The 25,530-nt window shown below is 43.8% G+C and overlaps 1 long non-coding RNA gene across 1 annotated transcript in view; it reads right to left on the reverse strand.

The window, feature by feature from the left end:
• Positions 1–25,530, reverse strand: part of LOC138515839 (uncharacterized) — a 214,054-nt gene that overhangs the window by 40,511 nt on the left and 148,013 nt on the right. The window contains exon 4 of the long non-coding RNA XR_011282171.1: positions 359–658. This is a non-coding gene — a long non-coding RNA (uncharacterized lncRNA). The remainder of the gene's footprint in view (positions 1–358; positions 659–25,530) is intronic.

A 25,530-nucleotide genomic window follows, 5' to 3' on the forward strand; every position in this document is an offset into this window, starting at 1 on the left:
ACCGGGCACACATCAATCTCATTGCACAACATTATAAAGTTTCCATGGATGTTTTGCAGATAGCTTTTCGGGGGGCACACCACGAACAAAATGCATGCCCTCGTACCTCACCAGCCGCAACTCGGTCCATAGTGCTAGCAGGGGTACAGAAATGTTCAGCCGACCGGCACATCACCACAGAAGCCTCAAAACCTTTTTTTAATTCTATCCTAGATCTTCAACAAATGACAGGACAATGTTCCATTAGATTGTAAATGTTGCCAACAATGTTTTCATCATATAGGCCCTTTGATAAAATGCAATCATTTTAAAGGGAACATCAGTACAACCTCTGACACTCTAATTCGGCCACATTTACCTTCATGGCATTCTATGCATCACCTCTTCTTTCAGGTGTAGTAGTTATGACACCTCCTCCTGTGCCGGCTCCTCCTCCTCCTCCAGCTGATGCTCCTCCGCCTCCTCCTTGGGCTGCGGTGCTCGTCGTAGTAGTTGGAGGCGATGTTATGGTTGAAGGATTCATGAAAGGAGCAAAAGGAAAGATGGGAAACGTTGGCAGCCACGGGTATTGAAAAACAGGCACTGGGTACGGGAATGGTCTAAATCTGACTGGAAGCCTAAACAGAGGCCTTTGTAGGTGCAGCACACGTTCATATGACTGTAGAATGAAACAATAATGAGGGCTATGGATTAACAAAAGTCTTCTTTGAAGCTAAATGTAACAGTAACTTTTATGTTTGTCACTACACAAGCACACCAGCCAATGGGAGGTAGGCATTTTGAATCACTACAAGGATCAATCCATTCAACAACTGTGATGCTGATAACTCCTGTTGATCAGATAAGATGCCCCCTCCTAAGACTTGGACTACATGACAAGGTGTTGTGAGAATCAAAGGAACAGATGCAGGAACAGAACTGATGAGCCCATTTCTAATAATGTGCAACAGTGATAGGCAATTTAGCTCAGTTAATGGGCAATTCTGCACTGACTTACCAGTATAAAAGGGCAGGGAACCGAGTGCCCAGTACAGAAACGACTACACTTCACTGACAGCCGAGTGCCAGAACCACCCTTTGCACTTGTTGGTGTCTGTTCATATATTGGTGGTAAATTCCCCATCGCCAGTGCAAAACTGCACTTAAGCAGTGCAATTTATGTGATCCGACCCCCGGGACATTTTCAGGAGAGTAGCAATGATAAGACAGGAAATAAAGGACCAAACCCAGAAACTCACACAGAAATAAGGACTATCATTAAATGTGCCATAGGAACTTAAGCTGCTTAAGAATAGAAGCTAGTGCCTAAATTGGTGATTTTGAGATCAGCTATTTTTGTTCACATTTTTCAATATATCCACTAGCAAATATGTAAAATGTACCAAAATTAAAAACAAAATGTACACAGTTCCACTAAATAAAAAAGTAAAATAACACAGAAAAATACAAAGTCAATCTATGAAAAAAGGAAAAACTGTAATGGACTTATAAATGCAGTTATGCAATTTTTCCAGATCCAGTTTATTTTGCTTGATTAAAGTTTACACTCACTCATTGGATGTTAGGGGACAACAAACTACCAACATGCACAGCCAAAGTGAACATTACACTCCACTAATAAAAAAAATATATATTAACCATTATCTGTGACACTGTGTCAAGGCCCAACCAATGAAAAATATAGAGAAATAGTTTCCAAAATAAAAATGCGAGACACAGCTTAACAGTTGCCATGTTGCTGAATTATACCACCACATTACCCTTTAAAACATATCAATGTCAGACAAGTGTGGGTATACATACTACAAGCAGTCTTAGCATTACATTTTAAGTGGACACCGATCATATATATTTTTTAAGCATTATAAATGATGAAAACACGTTATCCCAAACTTTGCCCTGAAATCAAGAACGTGATTGCTCAATTTCAGAATAAACGTCAAATCTGTTTGTAATGATTAAGGTAGAAGGCATAATGAAAAATGTGTATGAACTAAAAAAACACGGTGTGTACTATACCATGTGCTACTCCTAGAATCTGGTTGCCCAGCCCGGGTGCCACCCCTGGACGCGCCCATGTTTGGTATATGTCCAGGTGCCACCCCATTATCCTAGACTATAATCATTATGTGGGTGTGCGCTCGTACTTCATGACTCCCCTGCATAAGTCAGTGCCCCACTTGGGCCACCCCAGTCAAAGGAGCTGGACACGCCACTGACACCAACGTATGATCTCAAAAACATAGACCCTGCCATTGCCCGTTTTATGTGGGCACTAAAAGCAGTGTATACACCATTATCTATTTTAACAATTGAGTCTTCCCAAAAGTGGCTTTGATTACCAGATTTCAACATGTGCTCAGGGACATCATTTCACCAAAATGGGTAGCGGAAGTGACACCACACGACCCTTGACCTCTGATGACATTACAGGAAGTGATATAATTTGACCACACCCCAAAGTGACATCAAGGGAAGCAATGGACCACAACCTTTCAACCCTTGACAAAACAGTAAGTGGCATCACATAGCATTGTTCCTAAGTACTCTATGACAAAAATTGTTACAATAGCACTGTGATGTGGTATACATTTCATGCAAGAATGGATGATCATATGTATCATTAATATCAGCATGTATAGGACCATATTACCAAATGGCTGTGAATGCAAGCAGACGTCCAAGGTCAAATGATAAGTTATTACATAGCACTTACGCTTAAGTGCTTTATATGGAACAAATATGCATACAATGTCACCCTAACTGTGTTAGTACTCATTTACCAACCTTAGAAGGATGAAAGGCTGAGTTGGCCTTGCCGGAATTCAAACCTACGACCTACAGATCACACCCACATCACAGCAGTGATAGCTCAACCCACTGGGCTATCTTACCAGCTTTAGTAAAATGAGGAATTATGTCTGAATATAAATTACACTCTGTAGTTGATACCATTAAACTGGTAACTGAGATTTAACAGCAGGCCAGTTCATCTACTGGTCTGGTGCAAACGTTGGACACATGTCAATCCTACATGGATCTACTTTTCAGGCTTCAGAGGTTGGCAAAATACATACCATTGGGAGGGTTCATAACTGTGTATTAAAAAATGTAGATTAACGCAGGGAAAGCGGTGCACTCACACAGCATCCTGTACACTGGGCACTCGTTACCTCATATATGCAAATAAACATCCTGAACAGCATGCCATGGAGATAGGAAAGATAGACACATACAACATATTTGTGGCACAATGAAATCAAGGGCCACTTCATGTGCTATGGTCAAAAATGTCTATACTATACAATATTTTAGGCACAAGGAGTTTGTCAAGTGGCAAAGGACACAGAGATAGAATGGGCCTCATTACGAGGTGGGCAGTAAGGGATTACCGGCACCAGTAAGGGCACCGGTGCCGGTAATCCCTTACCGCCCGACTACGAGGTCCCTTAGCGGGCCCCTCCCTAATGCCTGGTTTTACCAGGCGTTATGGAAGGGACCCGTTAAGGAACTTGAGAGCTAATAACGGTACCGCAATTTGCGGTACCGTTATTAGCACCTTCCTCCTTCCCATTTCAGCCCTACGGGGGCTGAAATGGGAATGGGGAATGGCTTTTTCAATGGGGACTTACCGGTACCGCAAAGGTCAGAATAGACCGGTAAGTCCCCATTGAACAGGACCGGAACGGTACCGGTATTGTAGGTAGTCATGGTGCTAACAAATGGCTTTGAATGTGGCTAATAGCGCAATGACTACCTCCAACTTCGTAATGAGGCCCAATGTCTTTTGTTGATCGTAACAGAGACAACAGCAGAATAAAACATTCTATAACTGCAAAAAGCAAAATACATAGTCCGAAATCGGTGCTTATTCTACTCTAAATGCTTTTTGGAGGTTTTTGTCTGCATTGTGAATTTGAGGTGTTTGAGGTGTTTTAGAACAAACTATAGCAATGAATCACCCCCTGAAGTGTGCCTGAAATAAAGTATTGTATAGAATTCCAGAAAGACAAATGATTTGTTATTCCTATTCTTTCTTATTTATTTAGGGTCACTCAAAGTGTTCCACTTCTGGAACCCCCTGTTTTTCTTTTAAGAGGCCTGACCAAGAAAGTCAACCACGCAGAAACCACGAGCCACATGGCGCTGGCCACAGACCAGGAGTTTATTTTTTTTAGGGGTAGCACGGATACCTCAGGGGTCGCAGGTGCGACCTCTGGTGACCAACAAATGACGTCCCTGCATGTGTTGGATTTTACCACAGTTCACATACTTGATACATATGTAAATAGAACAGCTGATCAAGCTTTAAAAAGATGGGACAATCATAGAAGTACAAGAGATACCAATCTACTGTCAGCTTGTCCAAAGCAGTTATAATCACATACAGAAGTCCAAAAGCAAATTAGACAGTGACTTTCGGATGCTTTGATTCCTTAGTCTAAAAAAAGGCAATTTAATATCCTGTTGTCAGGATAGAGACACTACGACACTCCGTCCCTTGTTTGCTGAAGAAAAGAAAAACGCTTTCCTGATGTAACCTCTGGCCAGGCCAGGGCAAAAGCTTCTTCTTGGCTACACTGAAGCCAATCGTCATGCTCAATGAGCAACGCACCCCCCCCGCCCCTACACCGAGAGAGACATGATGTCAATTTGAAGTGGCGTTCAACAGGGAAAAAACAAACAAATGGCTTTGAATTTGGCATGAGGAGATACCCATTCCATCACGAGCCACCTATACACAAAACGCTGGGTACTGATGGGAGTAGGGTACATGAACAATTGAGTGTAACAAAGTGACTTTTGAGGGAATCCTAAGGGAGATCTGTGGGTCCTTGGCACGAACCTATTCTCTAGTGACGATGCACCAAAGTCCATCCACCCTTCCCTCTTCTCCCTTGATTCGTCAAGCACAGCTCCCATGTCAGGAAAGCCCTTCTCTCTTGGAGTACCAAGAAATGTGCCATGCAGAAAGAAAGAAACACCCCTTAGTACCCGTATACTGATGGGGAAGTGTTAGAAGTTTGCAAGATTTGTCCTTTTGGAGTAGGGGTGTGTTTGCAGAAGGTACTAAGCAGCAAGAGACTGTACTCCTCATCTAGAGTGATTTCCAAGCATGCAGATGCAGCCTAGAGGAGTCTTGCAAGGTGTACCCAAAGGTTCAGTGGAATGCACTGGGATTAAAGAAAACAAGGCGCTCCACCCTAATGAGTGATTGAGAGATGGAAGTGAGTTCAGTGCTTGGAGGCAAGCAAATAGTTGCTGATCAGAGAGTGAGTGGTGCCTGGGAATGCCAGCCTGCCATGTTGGGGTTGTCTGATCCCAAGATGGAGATGGTCTTGTTGAGCCATCTGCTCCAAAGGGTGAAATAAACCAATTGATTACAGAGCCCGGCCCCTTAGGCAAGCCAAAACACATGGACCTAGCAATGGAAAGAGGGGAAACACGTGAACTACAGGTGTGGAAGTAAACATTAACCATCCAAGAAACATACAATTAACATGGAATGGGCCCAGACAATCCCTGATATAATTAAAACGTTTGAATCCAGCAAAGCAGTATAATATAAGGTAGGCGGTAAATGACTTCGAAGGAGTCAGGACAGAGGTCCAGGCATTTTGTGTATTCACAGAGGGAGAAAAAAAGCATTGCAGGTGGCCACTATATTTAGCCCAGTCCATGCAGCACATCGGACAGATGGGGAGCTTGGTGTAAGAAATATGCTGATGGTATTAACCCAGACACTGGCAGAAGCTAGATGTGGCCAAGAAGCAGTTGATAGGATAGGATATTGGGTGCCACATACCCAGACTCAAGGGAGAACCCTCACCTTATGACAAACAAACCCAGAGGATGAGCTAGGTTTACATAAGAAGAGAAATCAGAGCCACTGATAAGGTTGCAACTACAGGAGAAACCTGAGATCCTCAATTGATCTGCTTTCCAGGAGGGTGGCACTGGCTGGTGGGTGAGAATAACTTGAGCCTAAAAAGCACCTTATTGCGGTAGGAGAAAATGCACTTATTTATTAATAAAAATCACATGTAAAGCGATGCATGCATTTTATTTTGCACAAAAATGCTTGCAGAATTTAACATTGAAAACAGAGCGCAGCACCTGGGTCCATTACCATGGGGTGAGGGAATGTGACTTGAAGACCAGATTTTGCAGGGGAAGGTGGAAACATAAACCAGGGATGAGGACAGGACAGAATGACCTGGGAAAGGGTTGGTGGAGAAAGGGCTGAATTAAGCATCGAAGGATGATGGAAAGGTGCTGTAGTGTTGTCTAGGAAGGGTAGCAAGAGAGGAAAACTGGGTGATGAAGTATGCAGTAGTGTAGAGTGCTAGGAAACAGGTTCTTCAGAAAGAGGGAGAGCTTTATGGATGGATGTAAGTAGTGGGAGAGTTGGAGTACATCATACAGGGTGAGGAAGAGCATTCCAGAGTAGGGGAGCAAGGTGAGAGAGAGAGAGAGAGAGAGAGAGAGAAAGAGAGAGAGAGAGAAAAAGAGAGAGAGAGAGAGAAAGAGAGAGAGAGCCGAAGCAAGAGGGAGCACATTTGTGGCAAGGAGGTGAGCTGAGAAAGGTCTTATCGAGCTAGGATTAGAGTAGGGAATGATATTAGTAGATAGGTAAGGTGGGGCAGGTCCAAGGATAGTTTTGAAGATGATGAGAAGAAGCTTATACTAAGCCCTTTGATTCATAGATAGCCAGCCAATCTTGTGATGGGCAGAGGAGATAGAGATGAAGCGAGAAAGGTTGAAAAGTGTGCGGACCACAAAGCTGACTTGTCCAGCGGTGAAAAGCATAGTTGGAAAGGCCATAGAGGAGACTGCCATAGTAGTCAGACCTGCAAAGGACTAAGGAAGAGATTAGCTGTTTAGCAGTATTGAAAGAAAGAAGCTGACAGAATATTATGATATTGAGGAGGTTGAGTCTGGCTGTATTGCAGATTTGGATATGTAAAGTGAGAAGTTGTGTGATGGGTCAACAATGACACTAAGGTTATGAGCAGAAGCAGAGTAAGGAAGGTAGTCAGGAGAGAGGAAAAGAAGAGGAGGAGAGGAAGATATGGCCTGTTTAGCTGGGAATTTGAGAATTTCAGTCTTAGTCAATTTGAGCATGATCGAGTGAGACGCTGAAGAGAGGAGGTCAAATTACTCCCCCTGCCCTGAAAGACACCCCAACCGGAAGAGGAACCTAAGACAACAAAGCTGCTGAGCGCACGTGCTTGCACCAAACCCCACTGCACCCAGAATGGACAAGTATCATGAGAAGTATCCTCTCACGTGTCGGCTGTTTAATGAACAATAAAACAGATTTTGAGCGTATTTCTGTAGTAAGCTTAATGGACTCCACAATTGGAATTTTGGGATCTGCGCACTGATCACACCTTCCTTTTTTAAGCCCAGATTGAAGAGGATCTTGGAGGTTGTGAGTATCAAGGAACTCAGTGAGTCAATTGAATACTACTCGCTCTAGGATTTTGGAATAGTGTGGTAGCTGAGAGACAGGACAAACGTTGGCAGGACAGTTAGGATATAGACCAGGTTTCTTAAGGAGGGCATGATAGTAGCTGACTTATAGGATGAGGGAAAATTGGCATCGTCAAGAGAGGAGCTGAAGAGGGAGGTAAGATGTGGAGCAACACTGGTGCTATGTGCTTCACAATGTGCATGGACAGTGGGTCAGTTTGGATTAGCCTTGAGGAGTAAGGCAATAATCTCATCAGGGTTTGTGGGGGCAAATTAAGCCATAATAGTGGGAGAGGAGGGTAGGAGTGGTGGAGATAAGTGAGCAGGAGTGGAAAGAATGACATTAGTGAGGGTATTGTGAATGGTAGACATTTTAGATACAAAGTAGAGAGGAAGATCATTTCCAGAACGATTAGAGGAGATGTAGGTGGGTTTAGGAGGTGAGAGAAGTTTGAAGCTTTTTCCACATTGGTATTTTCAGGGTACGGATGCGACGTGTAATCCAGGGTTGTGGGGGGAGGATTTAGCAGTGAGTGTAGTAAGAGGATAGTAAGAGGAAATGGGAACATACACAGAAGTATTAGATTTGGTTAAGGCTTCTCCAGTGGATGGAAAGATGAGTTCAGCCTAGGAGGAGAGTGAGTGGTGTGGGTCAGAGAGTTATTCAGAGTTTGAAGGTTGGAACAATGCTCTTGGTAATAGTTGTAGTAGATGGAGAGAGTAAGCAGGAGTGGAGAGTAAGGCAAAGAGGATAGAATGATCAGAGGGAAAAGGCACAGTGGAGCGATTAGAGGCAGAGAGTTGATAGGAATGTGAATATGGTCAAGGGAGTTTCCATTTGAATAAGTGGACATAGAGTGGACAAGTGAGGGGTTAAGTAGAAAAGAGTTAAAGCCAATTGATAGAGCAGCAGTGGGAGAAGGGAGGTTGAAGTTACCAACTAAAATGAAGTGGTAATCAGGAGGGAGAGAGTCAATTAGTTGGGCGATACGGTCAAAGAATTGACCTACTGGACCAGGTGGCTGTTAGAGAGAAACAATATGTATGCCATAGGGAGTAGTACTTGTGCGGTTAGTATATTCGAATGAGGGATAATATGCAGTTGTTAGGGGAGTAGGAGAGATGAAAACAGTCCTGCGTCACCACCCCTGCCAGTGTGGTAGGGCGAGTGAGTGAAGGTGTAGGCAGGGTCATGAAGGGCACCAAGGGTTGCAGAGTCACAGGGAGAGATTCAGTTTTCAGTAAAGATAATGATGTCAAGAGAATGAGAAAGGAAGAAGTCAGAAGTAAAGGAGGTTTTATTGCAGACAGAATGTGTATTCCATAGAGCAATAGAAAGGGAGTGTGATGTAGAAGCACAGCAACATTGAGTCTGAGAAATAGAGAGGTGTTGGTAGTAGATGTATATTGGAGTAGATTTTGTGAATAGAAAGAGTAGTGGGGCGAGAAGAAAGATGGCATCGAGGAGAACAGATGATAGGGATGCTGAGAGAGTTGAGATGGTTGTTAGCAGAGGAGAGTCCAGAGAGAAGTAGACAGGAACAGAACAGATAGAATGAGAAATGCATGGTGAGGGTGCAGCTGGGAACAATCAATTGAGGGCACTTACAGACAAGTAGTAGGACACACAAATGCAAAGGCTGATAGGCTAAGAGGCAAAGATGCTGGTCAAATGCAGGTCTTCACCCTTTACTGTTCGACCCTTAACTGGGATGCAACTAGAGAGTTCAGAAGGGATTACTCACACTCTTGTTACCTGATCGCCTAGTCCACAAGTGGTTAGTCTCTCTGATATTGTCCCTGGTGTTGCTTGATGAGGCAATTCCTTCCTTATTGATGTTCCCAGAGGAGCCTCTTGTGGCCTCCAGCTGGAGAGAAGGATGATCCAAGATAGTCACACAAATAGATGTTACTGTTCCAAGATGGCCACAGGAATTGATGTCACTGATCCTGATCCGGCTAGTAAACTGTCAAAAGGGATGTCACTGATCCTGATAGTAAACTGTCAAAAGTATGCCATAAGGAAGGATGGTGAGTTAAATGTACTAACTCCCTTCCTCTGGCCCAATCCCATATGGTTTCGGTTGAATGATTGTTCGCCTTAAACCATAGGAGTGTATTCTTTTTAATTACAATATGTGGGAGGTTGTTAGGCCCTGATGATTTGGAAGTCTTGCGCTTGATAATAATTTGAGATATATATCATCCTCATCAAAGGCTATATCACCTAGTTCATTTCCACCTTTTCTAATGTAGGCTTTATCTGTTTTTTCCGGTTCTGTCCAAAAATATGTTTTAATGTGTTCCATCTATCAGAAGTTTTTCTGTGGCCCAGGTTTCCTGTAGGGCAAACATATCTGCAATGTTGATCAAGCTCTTATCCTCTGGGTTTGACATAAAAGAAGGGTGATAGCTTGTGCTCCATGACATTACAATGATTTCACTACAAGGGTTGACTACAAGGGTAACTTCAATGCATGTTAGGCCAGTTTGTTTACTTCTGGCCAGAGCCTGTGTGTTCAACCTTACTTTTTTGTCAACACCAGCTTGTCCACTGCACTGCTTCCTTGTGCAGCACTGCATCTTCTTTCGTCTTCTTCTATGTTTAGCTATACCTTTGTTAGCAGTCGAATAAGTTGAGGCCTCTAAATTCTCCTGTGTTTCCTCATTTGAACATTTATTTCTATTAGGGGATCTTGAAAGAAGTATTAACAGTGTACCAAAATCAGAGAGCAAAGAAAGGTTGCATGCTGCGTCCCTTTCCTGTATGCTAAAAATGTGGGTATCTCCTGATTGTTTGTTAAGATTATGTCCACAACCCTTGCTTATATGAATTTCATGTCCCGCTGCACCCGCATTAATTAGCGTGGACCACATGCCAAAGGTAGCGTATAGCGTAGCTGTTACTGCAGCCCAGTTAGGGACACTGGTATCAAGTCAGACTCATAAATATAGCTGCTTTCCTTTAAAATTTCTATTGAATCACTAGACTATGAGTCATCAGAGGATGGCGACTGCAATCTTTCCGAATCAGGTTCTGTAAAAAGGTTTGTGTTTGTAGTTCCAATAGTGGCCAAAGAGACCTGATTTGGTAGGTTACTTGTGTCTCCATGTGAATTCAAACATAGATTCAGCAACTAATTATTGTTGTCTATATTAATAGATGTCGTAGGAGATCCTGGCACTACTAATGGTACACCTGATGTCACTGCCACAGGGCTCAAGCTGACAATTTGACTTTTAATGGCAGCAGTGGAAAAAACCTGTGATTTTAGCACGACTTGGTCCATTACAGAGTCGTTGGCATTCACCTTAGCTATTGCATTTGCATTCGACATAAGGCAAGTTGCTTTGTTAGCTGAGGCTTTGCTCACTCGTGGAATTTCAGCTATATTGTCATTTATTGTGACGTTTGTGCTCAACATGGTACAGGGAGTTTTAACCCCTGAGGCTTTCCTTACTTTCATTGGCCTGCAGACAGAGATTTCCCGGATCTTAAAACTGCTGTAGAGCGTCCTGTTCGATTGTGCAATGCTGGCAAATGGGGCGCGGGGGTGAGGGGGGGGTTTACTAACGTTTTTCTTCCAGCACCTTAATAGGCTCATGTTGACTCTGCTTCCGACTTATACGCACTATTCCAGCTTTTGTATATTTGAACAGGCTCGGCCAGTAGATTGGAGAAAGGGCAGGAAAACCAATCAAGTCCGCCAAAACACACAGCAGACAAGCCAAATGCAGAGACTGCAGGACTCAACCCGACTCTGATCCCGACACATGTAGAATAAGTATATATATTGGATATTATTGAGATTACTTCATTTTTATGCAACATATTTTTCAGTTCTTTTGTGGTTTCTTAGAGGGCCGCAGCCCAGGAAACTCCTCACATAATGAACTTGGTTGAATGATTTCACCAGGATACTATAATTGGTGAAATGGAAAAGCTGGGATTTGAGTCCAGATTTCCTTGTGTCCAATTTTGCAATCTGACAGCAAGCTACATCTCCTCCCATACCACCTGATGTCATCTTTACTTTTAATTTAGAGAGGTGGCAAAACTGTAGAATATAATGGTAGAGCAGAGTCATTGCTGAACCAACCAGTGGTCTGACTTCGCTTTCACAACCAAATAAGAGCTGGCACAGCAAAATACCCATACCTGGCTTTGTGCCTCCGCAGCCCACAAACACAAAACCCATACCTGGTACTCTGTCTACCCAACGCAGGATGTGAATGGAGGATAGCACAGGTGCAACACGCTGGTCTTGGAAGCAAGACCACACAGAGCAACAGAGATTTGAATCCTGGATCCAACTTAGAAACTGAAATCAGGTATGGCACAAGGCGTGTTATAAAACACAAATAAATAAATAAACCCGCATAACATTAGACCCTCACTTGGCATCCTGTCTGCCCACCATTACACTTAAATATAAAAAATTAATATTATAATTTGTGGATTAAAACTGTATATTATAAGCCCATATACAGCCCATTTCCAAGCAACGAGTTGGGGCAGATCTCTCTCTTCGGCTGGCGCCTCTCTTTGGAACAGCCTCTCTGCCTCTTTGAATGTCGAGTAGACCCATCTCTGGTTCCTGGAAGTAGCTCAAGATTCTCCTCTTTGCTTCTTCCTTCTCTCTGCCGCTACCTTGCTGATCTCTTGTGCGACACTGCACTGCTTACCTGGCTACCATCTAAATCACAGGCCCTGATCCTTGTCCTCCCAGTTGCACACCTACACTGCCTCCTGGCAACCCTGCACTTGGGGCTGTATCTGCAACCCTACAACCCCCCCTACTTGCACCTATCTATCACTTGTTTTTCTGCACTTAACCCTGCACTACCACCTGCTGGCCACACTTCCTGTTTTTTGATGTTTGATCCAATGTCTTGCACTTGCTCCTTCTCCCCTTCCCCTGGCTCTTCACTCTTCCCCCTCCCCTGCACTTGCACGATCTCAATGTCATTGGGCCTAGCAAGATTGTTGTCTTGTTCCCCCTTGTTCCCCTACCCTGCCTCGTCGTGCCTTAAAACACCACTATAAATAAAATATCATATCATGTGAGCAAGACTCTACAGATAGTCAAGGAAAATATGGCACAGTGACAAAAGTGATTTGTTCAGGATCACATAATATACAAAGTGTGGATTTGAGCCCTGTTATCCTGGTTCCACAGTTTACATTACTTAAAGCAGGAAGACTTCATCTTATCCTATTCCATCTTCAATATTAGAAACAAAAAAACACTTTCTGCAAAGTTGTTATTCAAGAGATAAACTAGTACACACTTCAATAAATCATTTGTCTCTGGTAGCAAAGTCACCGGAGAGTACACCGGAGAGTACACAGAATTGTAGAAACGTAGATAATTGTAATGAACTCTCACTATACTTATTTTCTTAGTCTGTACAATTGTTAGTGCTTTCAAGGCACCAAGTAAAAAATAAAGCAACCTCAAAAAATATCAGAGACATCTTATTTGAAACATATATTCATAAATGAAGTATACATCACATCGTCAGAAAAAAGAAAAGGGTCAAGCCATACACAAAATCAGTTGCAGTGGAATACAGGTCATACACAGATCTCAACAACAGTCAATCAACCTGCTGACATTTCCATGTGTGTTTCTCTATGTCTCATTTGCTCTTTCCTATCTCGCTCCTGTGTCCTTCCCTTGCACCACATTCTCAATGTCCACAGTTCTTTAAAATTGACTTTCAGACCTCTATCCCCCTTGTGCTTCATCCGTTAACCCTTAACTCAATCCCCTTCCCTTTCCGAAATTGCCTGCACCTCTTTCCCTTACCGAAATTGCCTAGTCACCTATACCTTGCCAATTACCCCCTTTAATTGCTCATCTAACCAGGTCCATTTCTTGCCCCTCACCATCTGTTGCCCTGGCTCACATGTAGACAGTAGTCGATGTTGATTTGCTAATCAGCCTCTGCCAGACATGACAAGGGGCCATGGTAAGGATACTGCTGGTAATTGTGGCTCTATGCTCTGTACTTGGACAATGCAGAGCAAAAGATGCTGAGGGGACATGGCTTTTATTGTACTACCAAATTGCACTTTCTTGCAAAGTTGGCTGCTTATTTCAGTTCCTGGAAGCAGAGGGAACAGCGAAGGGATTCTGCATGTGTGTGTGTGTGTGTGTGTTTCAGTTTCTCTGACTGAGGTTGATGTTCTTGAATGTATTTGTGACTGTGCAAAATATAGGTGGAATGATGAGTCTGTGTTTGTGTGACTTTGTATTTATGCATCTGAAAGTGTTGTTGATTTGCATGTGTGTCTTTTGCTGGTAGCATAAGTTAAGAAGGCTCTGGACAAGCCAATGAAAAACAATCACACATTTAGAGAGACTGAGTGTTGTGGTGTGACTAATCCCAAGATGCTGTCACTTCTCCAGAGGGGGGCACCCCATGAGGCCAGGGTGGTGAGGCCTCTATCCGATAGCCCCCCTGGGGATGGTACTCAGTGGGAGGATCTCTTGGGAGGAGACCCCCCTCCCCTGGGAACAAGGGAGAACATCTCAGGAGAACATGGTATGCACACCCTCCACCCATACCTTACACACTCCCTGAGTAATTAGACCCCTATTTAAACACACTCTCTCATGAACAGAGTAGGTATATGCCCTTCTGTAATATCTGTAAAGTTGAAGGTACTGGGATGAAGAAGATCCTTAGGAGCCCTAGGGGTTTGCCTGACCCTAGCACTTGGATGAGGTGTCCCCTAGGAAGAGTAAGGATTGACTTGTCAGCTCTCACTGCAGGTGTGGATGCTGCACTAGGGTGGAGATTCCAAAATAAAATGGAAACTGAAAAGATACTTGGTGTCTTCTCCTTCAGCCCGCAACAAAGTTCAGTTTGTGTGCAAAAAAGAAGAACCAGGCAGAGCTGCAGACCGAGGAAAGTAGGTCACATAAGAGACAACCACCCTGCCCGTCTTGAGGAATTGTGTGTTGGCGTGGCTAGCAGGAAGCTGGATGCAGAGAAGAGAACAGCGGAGCTGAACAGACAACAAGAAAGAATGCAGGTGCTACCATAGAGACGCCCAATCCCAGGAAGGACCAGGGAGCTACCCCACAACAGCAGCAGGTACAGGTGTCATTACTTTATTATTAATATTTTTAAAAATGTTTATTTTATTTACTTGGTGGGAAGACAATCCAATGTAGCTGAGCATAAAAACAAGAGAACCAGGGGTCCGGGACCCAAACCAGGAAGTGAAGTGTATTTATAGTGGTCTCACTGGGCAGGAGAGTGATCCAAGTGGGCTGAATCGAATGGCATGAGAAACTAGGGTCTGGGACCCAAAATCCACACACAGCACAATTCATCTTCCTTGCCACAGTACTTGGTAAAGGGAAGATACCAAGTGAATCTCAATCAAAGAAGAAATGTTAAGAACTGTGTGTTTGAAGCGAGAGGCCAGGGCAAGGGAGTTGTTCCCATTGATGATCTGGAACTGTGCTGGCAATTGAAATCTTGCCAGGAGAAGGGAGTCATTCTCCTGGTAACCAAAATCAGTGGAAGGGAGTTATTCCCCCTGGTTGTGTTGAACTGGCAAGATACTAGGAGAAGGGAGGCATTATCCTAATAAACAAGGTGGTACAAATTCAAGAGGCAAGATACCAGGAGAAGGGAGTCATTCTCCTCGAAGTCAAGACCAGAGGAAGGGAGTCAAACCCCTGGATGTGTGAAACATTGCCTTTCTGTACTGGAACTTTGCAAAGGGAGCTATTCCCTTTATCTGACAAGGAGAACTGTTTCAAACTTTTCCTTTTATTTATTTATTTATCTCTGCATTTATTGCAGCGCACCAAACCCCAGGTATCAGGGCACTAGTTACAGTAAGTGAATGTGTTTCACCCAGGGGAAGGGAGACCTGGCATTGTATAAACATGGGTAATAAGACACCTGGAGAATGGAGACCTTCTCCAGGAACCCAATAGTGAAGAAACTATGGGCAATAAGGAATAATGCTGTTTGAGACTGATCTTTACCTTGTAACCCTAACTGAGAACTTAACTGTGGTTTAGCATTAGAAATTGGAACTGTGTGTTGTGCCTGAAAAGGTAATTTAGACCTGTGGAAGGGAGTCATTCCCCTGGGAAAAGATTATGCGCCACAGTTGAAACTATGGGCCGCTGTCCAGAAGAAGGGAGTCATTCTTCTGGAACAAGAAGATAGACTACCTTTTTACTTTACTATTTAGTGTAATGGTCTGAAGCAAGGTTTTGACAAAGGATTGTGGACTATTGAATTGCACAGACATTCTGACAACACCCTTCGTTTTTTAGTTGAGGCAGGGCAACCCATCTCAGAATTACAACAGGTTAAGTTTTCTCTTTATTTTTTGGTATAGTAAACATTTATGAGAACAATCATGCCACCTGTGTGCCAGTCTGCTCCTTCTGCACCCTTACAGTGGTAACAGTAACATCTGAAGTATTTGGCAAATGTTGCTGATTTACCATTCACCCAATTGAGAGTTTGATCAAATACCTCTGGTGGTATTCCATAGGAATACAAACAGCACTATTTTAGGAAGAATGTATGCAGGACATGCACCTATTTTTACCACCAATAGGTAGAAGTAAAAAATCCAAATTGGTCCCACATTTTTAAAACTTCTTTTTACTGTACAGAATGGAAGCATAGGTTCTTCCCTTAAATAGAGTGTGACATGTTTTTTTTTACAAAGGGCTATGTTCATCGTTGAAAAGGTGGGCATCTCTGATTGCCCCCTTTCACCATCTTACCCATGTAATGCATACAAAGGTCAGAATTGATCTTTTTGTGCATACACAATTTACATTAGTGGTATGCGACACTACTGTACATCATCCATTTCTCACTTCACTTTGAAGGTGAAAACGGCAGAAAGAAATGGCGGAAAGGAATGTTAAAAAAAGTTTAACGTTACCACCAGCAGCGATAAGATATGGACACATGATTGCTTTGCAAGTAGGAGTGGTGATAAGCTGCTGAGGATTGTAACAGATCAATGATGTATGGTGCAAAGTGGTGCCAGCATTACCATCCAGGGACACAGCATCTGTCATTATTAGGGAGAATTCTCCAGAATGGCTTATTTGCCTTACCTACTGAGTCCCTCAGCAGCTCGGCTGGATTTCTAGGATTTATTTTTTTCACTTGTTAAGAGTGTGAGCCTTTTTTTCCCCACTCTTACATGTGTTTTGCTGTGTGTGTTTTAACATTCTTGTGTTTATAGACTGTGGAGCCTCACCTACTCCATAGGCATCATCTGTTTACTATGTGTTGCACAGCACCTTCCGTGCAGTGACACAGGGTTGTCTTTTAGACTTCCCAACTCAGACTCCATTTTCTGGGACTGACTACTGTCTCCCAGAACATGTAAAGTTGCCATTGACTTTATTAGTCTCTTTTAAAACTAACAGACCCAGTACGAACTATCTTAAATAGAGTTCTGGAAAGGGTTAATACTTATCCCTTTTTGTCTGTTTTTCTTGGAGCATTGTTTCGCTCCCTTTTCATCAAGACTTGGCTGGTGGCAGTGGTAACTACCCTATTTTTTCTACCGCGGTTATCTTAAATAACCTTGGTATTGGTAGCCTCATACTTAAACCCGCTGGACCATATACGTTTTTATACAGTTCCGGCTGGGTTTATTTGCCATTTCTTTTTGAAAATGTCTTTGTTGTGTTTTACTCCGTGTGCCAAACCAGGTTTGGTGGTTCCTTTGTTCATTGTCTTTTTGCAGGCTTCTCCTCAGAAGCCCTCCTTAGGCACCTGAAAGTCTGGGTAGGCAGGATGTGAGGGTGGGGTTTTAGGACCCCTGCCATGGGTTCCCTTGTTAACCCAAGTCGCACTCCTGTTTGATTGGCTAGGTGACTGTCCCGCCAGGACAGCCACCCTGCTGCGTGATTGACAACAAGGCTGTGTGAATGGGGGAAAATTGCATAAAAAGCGGGTATCTGGTATTGGAAAGGCAGAGTTGCCACTGGAACTAAAGAACTTACGAGGAGCTGACAGAAGAGGACCCCTACAACGACAGAACTGCCCAATGAAGCCCTGCTGCAGGTCCAAATCTTCAGACTCCAATGACAGAGAAGATCCACCAAGAATCTTCTTCCCCTGAGCTGGTGGGACCAACCAGTTTGCCCAAACTGCAAGCCAGGTCTCCCTCCTTTGGTCGAATTTGCTGTACAGAGCTACAGTGAACCGGATAGCCGGGAAGGTCGGACCCTGCTTGGGTTTAAAGGAGCGCACCTTTCATTCGTTGCTTTGCTCTGCTGCTGGTTTCTTTCCTGGGCAGTGCAGGACCCTCCAGTCTTCCTACTTCATGTCAGTCCGACAGTCTATTCAGGAACCGTGAGCCTGGAGGACCTGCCAGGAATGTCCGCCTCAGCTACAGCTTCTTCTCCATTTAAAGGTACTGTGCAAATCCGGTTGTTCGTTTCGTCCAGCCGCGGTGAAGGTGTGTGAAACCTTTCGCCAATCCGAGCGCTTGTCCTTCTCTACTCTTTAAACTAACTTTTCTGCCGACCAGCTTCGTCCGGAACTCTTGGCAAAGACTTAACCGCGAAATACCCTGAACTGTGTGATCTTGAGCAAAAGACTTTTGTCCTATTGACTTTGGCCCTAAGCCTTTTTGATTTGATTCCATCACTGTAGTTCCTCTTTCTAGATTGCCCTGCTTACTTACCTGTTGGTGCTACTCAATTTGTATCTAACTTTGTCTTTCCCTCTCTTTTTAAATTGTTGGAGTGTCATTTTGCTCACGCTTCAATTTTGAGCTTAACTTGTCCAGAATCTATTGGGAGTGGTGTGTGTATTAAGAGTGTGATTTTTTGACTGCTTTACTTTAGTGAGAAGTTATACAACTGATGTGTAAATAAATTTATATTCTTTTACTCAGAAACCTTGAGTCAGTGTTTGTTTGAATCATAGTAATTGCTGTCCTTTTGTGTAACTATTGATACTGCTCACTTGCTCTTGAGATAAGTCTGGCTGCTCAGCCATCGCTACCACTTTACTGTGTAGTTCAGGCATGTACCAAAGGTGAATTTGTACTGTCACTTGTAGTCTTAATTGTGTGTGGTGTTCCCAAAGGTTTCTGCATATAATTCTGCCTAACAGTCATTTAAATGTGTTCATTGTCATTGGGCCGTTTGAACCTGTCCTCTGCAGCATAGACTCTTCTCCCTTACCCACTCACTGTGGAAGTCCAGGTGTGGTAGCCCACCCAGGCACATCTACATCAATGCTGAAATCGCCCCATCTACACAGAAGCCAAAAAGGCTTTGCAGCACTTTATTCCTTTGATGAAGGCAGGATTCTGAAAGATGTTGTCTTTTTAATTTATTTCTTTTACTTTTTACAGCTGTGGCCCAGGGGGCAACATCCCAGCCAGTCTGGGGCAATTGCACCTTGCCACCCTTCCCAGTCCACCCCAATCCACCAGAACACCCAAGAACTGAGAAGGGTACTGTAGAGAGGCCTAACCCCCAAGGGTCCACCTTTGGGACCCTAGTGGCTAATAAGTCACCCATTTTCAAGTTTTTCGACAAGACATGTCCTTTTGTTGACATTGTTTGCCATTTCCTGCCCTACTACATTGCCCGGAATACTGACATCATCTATATTCAGGATACTCTGTGTTATTTCCAAAGGAGAGGGTTTTTGTTAGTGTTTTTGTAGATGGGTAATATTGCATAGTGGTGTATTTAGCTAAAGTATATAGATGCTTATATAATCTTGATTGGACATTACCTCATTTTGAACTGTGGACCATTGTTGTTTGGATTGCTACTATTATCACATTCACATCCCTCTTAATAGTATTGCCTCCACTAGGTCCACTTTACCACAAAAGGTGAAGGATAAATCTCTCTTGACTGTACCTGTTTCACCTATATTATTGGGATATCTGATGGTGTGGGCTAAGTAGGACGTATAGCCACTATTCATCCTTGTGCTCCTGCAGAGATGTAGTATTTCCGTCACACTAAACTCCCCAACGTGCATGCTCTGTCACCCTGCACCCAGCTGTGGATGCACAGAAAGTGAATAAAAGGAACCCCCTGCCCATGAATCGTGCATTGAAATCCTATTGATCATGAAGCGTACCAAACCATTGCTATGTAAAGGAGACATATGCCCAGCCAACCTAATCAAAGACTGTGCGACAGCCCTGGCCCCATTTGTCACTACCTTCATCAATGCTTCCTTCGCCACTAGCACGATCCCGCTTACCCTTAAGGAAGCTTGGGTTCAGCTTCTTTTAAAGAAACCCACCCTTGACCCTGACTCCCCAAACAACTACTGTCCCATTACCACTGTGCCATTCCTGCTGAAAATTCTGGACAAGGCTGCATATCTACAGATTCTGTTTTACCTTGAAACTCACAACATCCTCGGTAAAAGGCAATCTGGCTTCCGCTCTTGTCATGGCACAGAGTCAGCACTACTTGACCTTAAGAACCAACTACTTGAAGCCATGGACAAAGGCAAGTCCTCACTCTTTCTACTCTTGGATCTCTTAGTGGCCATTGACTTGGTTGACCACAAGATCCTATGTAAACATTTCACTGACACTGCTCACTTCTCCCAAGAAGCCACCGCATGGATCACCTCCTTCCTGGATGGTCGAGTTATGAGAGTCTTTTCGGACCAGGCATTGACTTCTCCATCCCCCATTGGATGTGGAGTGCCACAAGGGTCCTGCACCTCCCCCACTCTCTATAAGCTATTCACTCTTCCCATATTCAGTGACCTAGAAGAGTTAAGCATAGTCTTTACTAACTATGCCGACAGGCTTGGATAGGTGCTAATGGCCTCTGTCTAAATGGGGAAAAACAGAAATCTTACTGGTGGTCCCCAAAGAATCAGTAAAAAAACTAGACGACAAATACAGCTCCTTCAGCATTGAGAACAGGGTTATTACAACCTCTGCTGCAGTGAAACCTTGGGTGTCTACTTGGACTCCACCTTATCAATGGATAGGCAAGTCAGCGCCATATCATCATCAGCAGAACTTAACTCTAAAATTATAAATGCTGTGAAACCACACCTGTCTCCAAAGAACTGCCTAAACATCGCTAGAGCCACAATTGGCACAAAGCTGGATTACTGTAACATCCTACTCCTTGGCACCTCTGCAAATAACATCAATAGACTGCAAATTGCACAAAACAATGCCCTTAGAGCCACACTCAGTATTCCCAGGAGAGATCATATCTCCCAGGTAAGAAAAGGTGCACACTGGCTACTGAACGCATAACATTCGAGACCCTCACAATCACACACAGATGCCTTTCGAAGATCGCCCCAGCCTATCTAGCGGAAAGAATACACCAGGTTCCTGCCCACAGACCAAAACATGACCAATACTCACACCGACTCTCAGTCCCAGCATTCAACAGAGCCAAAGCTGTCGGCACCACCTTTGAAGTACTAGCCCCTAAAGCTTGGAACGCGCTTGCTCTCAGCTTAAGAAAGGATGAATCCCTCACAATTTTCAGAAAGGTACTAAAAACAAAGTTATTTAACTAAACCGCTACCCTACTGCACTGTCTCCAACATTGTTCCTCTGAAACCTTGGAACATCCCCTCAACAATGTCAATGAATATCTAGAATCACCTCTGTAACAACTGTCATAACATGCATAAAGTTAATTGGGTCTGAATTCATAGTGAATTAAGTGTCTGTCTCCAACATTGTTCCTCTGTAATCTAGGAACACCCCTTCAACACTGTCACTGAATATCCATAACTGCCTCTGTAACAACTGTCATAACATGCACTAAGTAAATACTCTGTAACAGCTCCACGATGCCCCTGGCTGCTGGGCACTTTATAAATCAAAATAAATAAATAAATATATTGCACTCGATATTACTGTGTGAAGGTGTTTGTTGAAGAAGTGCTTCGGTAGTCCTGAAGTGTACATACATAATCTATTGCTATTCCTTTCCTGCAACCTTGGACTAAGGGAACAGAAACAACTGACTGAAGAGGGCGGCATCAAGGATGGTCTGAAATCCACCAAGCACCCAAAAAATACAACCTAGAGGAGACAGAGCCAGCTGGGATCATGAAAGGAAACCTGACCCATATGGCTCAAGACACCATACCTGCATTTCTGCCACAACAGAACCAGGCCTCCAGTAGCCCAAGATGCAAGCTGTGGTTAATAGGATATAAAAACTCCATGAAGGGCACCAAGGAACCAGACCCTGCATTAAAGAGGTATATATTACTACTGATGGTGGGGAGGAGGTGAAATGCACTGCATTTTCTTAACGCTCACCAACACAGGAGAAGATAATTATGATGTAGTGTCCACAGTGTTGAATGAATATTTTACCACACATCAATGTTGAATACAAGAGAATTATTATGAGGCAAGCCCTGTATGATTAAGCGAGTTAGTAGGTACATGTACCACCACAAATGCTGATGAAATAATACATAGGAGTAGGTCTATTAAATGAATGTGCCTCATTTTAAGAGATCCAGGAATGTTGCTGGTGAAAATTATCAAGATAGGCCGAGCACCTGGGACGTCATTTGGGGATCACGAGGGTTGGGGATAGAAGGTTATAACTCCAAGATGGACAGTCTGGTATACACTCTTATTGTGCTCTTTCAAAATACCTCTCTGAGAGTGGGAAAGGGGACAAATAGCACCAATGAGGATTCCTGTATACTTTGCATTAAATCACAGAGCCTTTCAGGACTATAACAGTGATCAGAGATCTCTACATTTGATAAACAACTCTGTGATAAAAGGATTGTATGTGTGAATCTCTAAATGCATAACTGATGGATGTCGTTTTGCTCACATCAGGGTTCACAATACTCACCCTAACATTAAAATGTTTGTACCTTGAACCATACATGCTCATTTGGACAGCTTACGTTTTTGGATGCGAGTATAAAATGGCTGCAACATCAGCCACTCAAATGGGGTACACCATACAAGGGCTCTTTTGCTTCTTGTTTAAGTGTGGGGACAGTATGGCATGCTCGTCAGAGTCACATACACAAAACAGTCCGGTGTGCTCCTATATGGACATTAGGCACATCAGACAAAAACAGGTATATGTACTGTTGCATAAGGGAGCACCACATTGACACCATTAACCAACAGGGTCAGGGTGGTGACTTGTGCAGCACACAAATTATTGCTGCACACATCACTGCATTGATTTGCCATGGACTACTGTCTGCATGGTGACACACAATGAACTCCTCTTTCCTAATCAAGGTGCCAAGTGACATTGAGTTGCCATCTGGTCTGTTGTGCGCCCGGGCCAAGAAACAGGGCTGCTGACAACCATGAATGGAAAGATTCCCAACTGACTAAGTTATGATTCTATTGTGGGAAAAAAAGGCTCGGCAGTCTGGCTCAGTTGGACATATATCATCCAATAAAGTAACAAAAGGTCAGGGTGGCACATAGACACACTCTGCTAACCTCAGCTCTGTGAAGTGTGGTGGAAATAAATCTCTCGGCGCCGCAGGGCAGCACAGGTCTCCATCTCCTTTTGCAGTGCCACCAATCCAAAAATATTGGCAGCATGTTAACTTTGCCCCCAAACTGGCACTTCAGCTTAGCACCTGGCACTGCGGCCAGTTGCTAATAGCTTTACTGCCATGGACCTGCATGGCTTCTGGGCTCATAATAGCCTGTGTAGCTGTGAGCAATCATGCTTAGTTATCAACAACTTGTGAAAGAAAGCCTAGTCCTACCATCATTAAAGAAACACAATTTAGATCCATCCTGAGGGCCCATAAACTATAAGCTCATATCAATGTTTCATTCCACAGCTGTAGTTATTGACTCAGAGGTAATGGTTCTGAAGCTTACATTATGGATGTGCATAGGACATGAGTATGTTTTAGGGGTAGAGGTCATCCGCAACATAATTAGCATTTGACACAGTGGCATACATACAGTAGTCTCCTTGACTGGGCGATGGGGATTATTGAGGCGGCAACGCCCTGGATGCACTGTTATTATGAACAGAGATCAGGGTGCCAGCTAAGTAGTTCTCTTTCTGCTTCCATTGGTGACCGCACCCAAGTCAGTATAGCAGGTTAGCCATGGAGGGTTACTTTTTGATACGCTTCTGCCATTGCAACCATAGGTACAGAGATTGGTGAAATCCTCCCACTGTCTGTCTGAACACCATGTCAGATGTTAAGTAGGCAGCATCGAACATTCTAGTTACAGGCGGTCCCCTTATCTTCTGTTTTATACTGCTCTGCTATGTTCCTAAACATCTCCAAGAAGGCGAGCTTCCAGCTGTCCAAAATAGGGCTGTTTGCATTATGCTTGACCTCGAGAATTACAGCAATGTGTCTATGCATCGAAAAGCACCTGGCTAGTTACAGTCCCTGTGAGTTTCCAGATGCAGCTTCGGGTTGCCAGCCTGGTCATGGTGTGAAACAACACAGTATGTGCTGCGCAGACGGCACAACAACCTACATGCAACCAGAACTTTGGAAACCTGGAAATAAATACAGCCTGGGAAGCACGAGCCAATTGCCAAAGCAGAAATGCGTGCCTCCAGGCTCAGGCTGTATTTATTTCCATGTCCGTCCACTGTGGGCGGCGGGCTTCTGCAAACCGCAGCAAAAAAGAAAAAGCAAAAAAATAAAATACTTTTTTTTGTTCGCACTGAACTGCTGGGCATGCTATTTTCAATGCACAGTTCAGTGCGAAGAAAAAAGAAAAAACAGTTTTTTTCTTCAAATTTCACATGGTGGCCGGTGGGGGGGCCAGCATTTTTATAAGGGTGGCCATGGCCCCCCTTGGCCACCACTTGGGGGCGCCTCTGGATATATAGCAAGATTCACTACCCACCTGGGCCTAAGAAGGTACAAGAGGCTGAGCTTTGGGATGTCTTTTGAGGCAGTGGTATTTTCCAAATGTAATATGGCAGTGTTAAGAGGTCTCGGGAGGATAGCTCCGGGGAAAAGTGCGCACATTGGAAGCAAGACGCCATGGAGCACCACAGGTTCGATCCCCCGGTCTGTGCTTAGAACCTCTGGGTATTAAGCACGTTATAAATGACCTATCATACCGAGTAGCGTTAATATCAGTGATGGTATGCTGATAAATGCCTGAGATTCAAGTCAACATCACGAAAGACTCACAGCTGTATTGTAGATGCCTCATGATTGTGGCCTCATGCTTCACAAAAGCAAATGTGAATTCTTTTGAGATGCAATTGAATTATTTGCCCACATGCTCTGGATGAAAGGCGTGCCAGTCAACCTGACAAAGGTGCAAGATATACAGACGGCCAAAGCCCCCATTAACATATGTTAAATACAGAGTTTAATGTAGAGTGAACTTTTGTAGAGTGACACAAAATGGATATGGGGTGAACTCAGCAAATGTCTTTCCAAGACATCAAAGAGGTACTGTCCAACACCATTACATGGCAGGCTTTGATCCAAGCAAAATTACGTCCAGGTGCTGAATGTTAGACTGTGTCAGTTACGAGTGGTACTCACTCAGAAAGACAGACAGGGCAATGTGCAGTCCATCGCCCATATGCAAGTTGAGGCCTAACTCAGACTGAACAAAGATACAGAGACAGAGGTGACCCGTCAATGAGAAGAGTTTGTGCCGCTATTAGTGGAACACGCTAATCCTGTTGCTCTATCACTTCTTGAAATGGAAGAAGCCAGTAAAGACCATTCAGTGCTGCAACTCACACATAAAAGCTCACCAGATTGGAAGGTGGAATGCTTTCCTGGCAGAGAACCACCACTGAAGCCCAGGAATCAACACTGAACTACAGGCCTCCATGAATGTTGAGACTTGAAGGTCTTCTTCTATGTGATAGTCACGTGATAATACCACAAGCCCTGAGAGTGAGGGAAGTGCTATAGGCCCACGTGGCCCATCAGGGAACAGTAAAAACGAAAGCGTGCATATCAAGGATAAGAAATGGGTTCTGGGAATTGATGCCATGTTTGAGCAATCAGTCAGAAGAATGTCTACAAAGCCAAATCACCAGGGTTGGAAATCCCCCAGAC

Source organism: Ambystoma mexicanum, chromosome 6q, assembly GCF_040938575.1.
Source record: "Ambystoma mexicanum isolate Mex_15411 chromosome 6q, UKY_AmexF1_1, whole genome shotgun sequence".
In the NCBI taxonomy this organism is placed as follows: Eukaryota; Metazoa; Chordata; class Amphibia; order Caudata; family Ambystomatidae; genus Ambystoma; species Ambystoma mexicanum.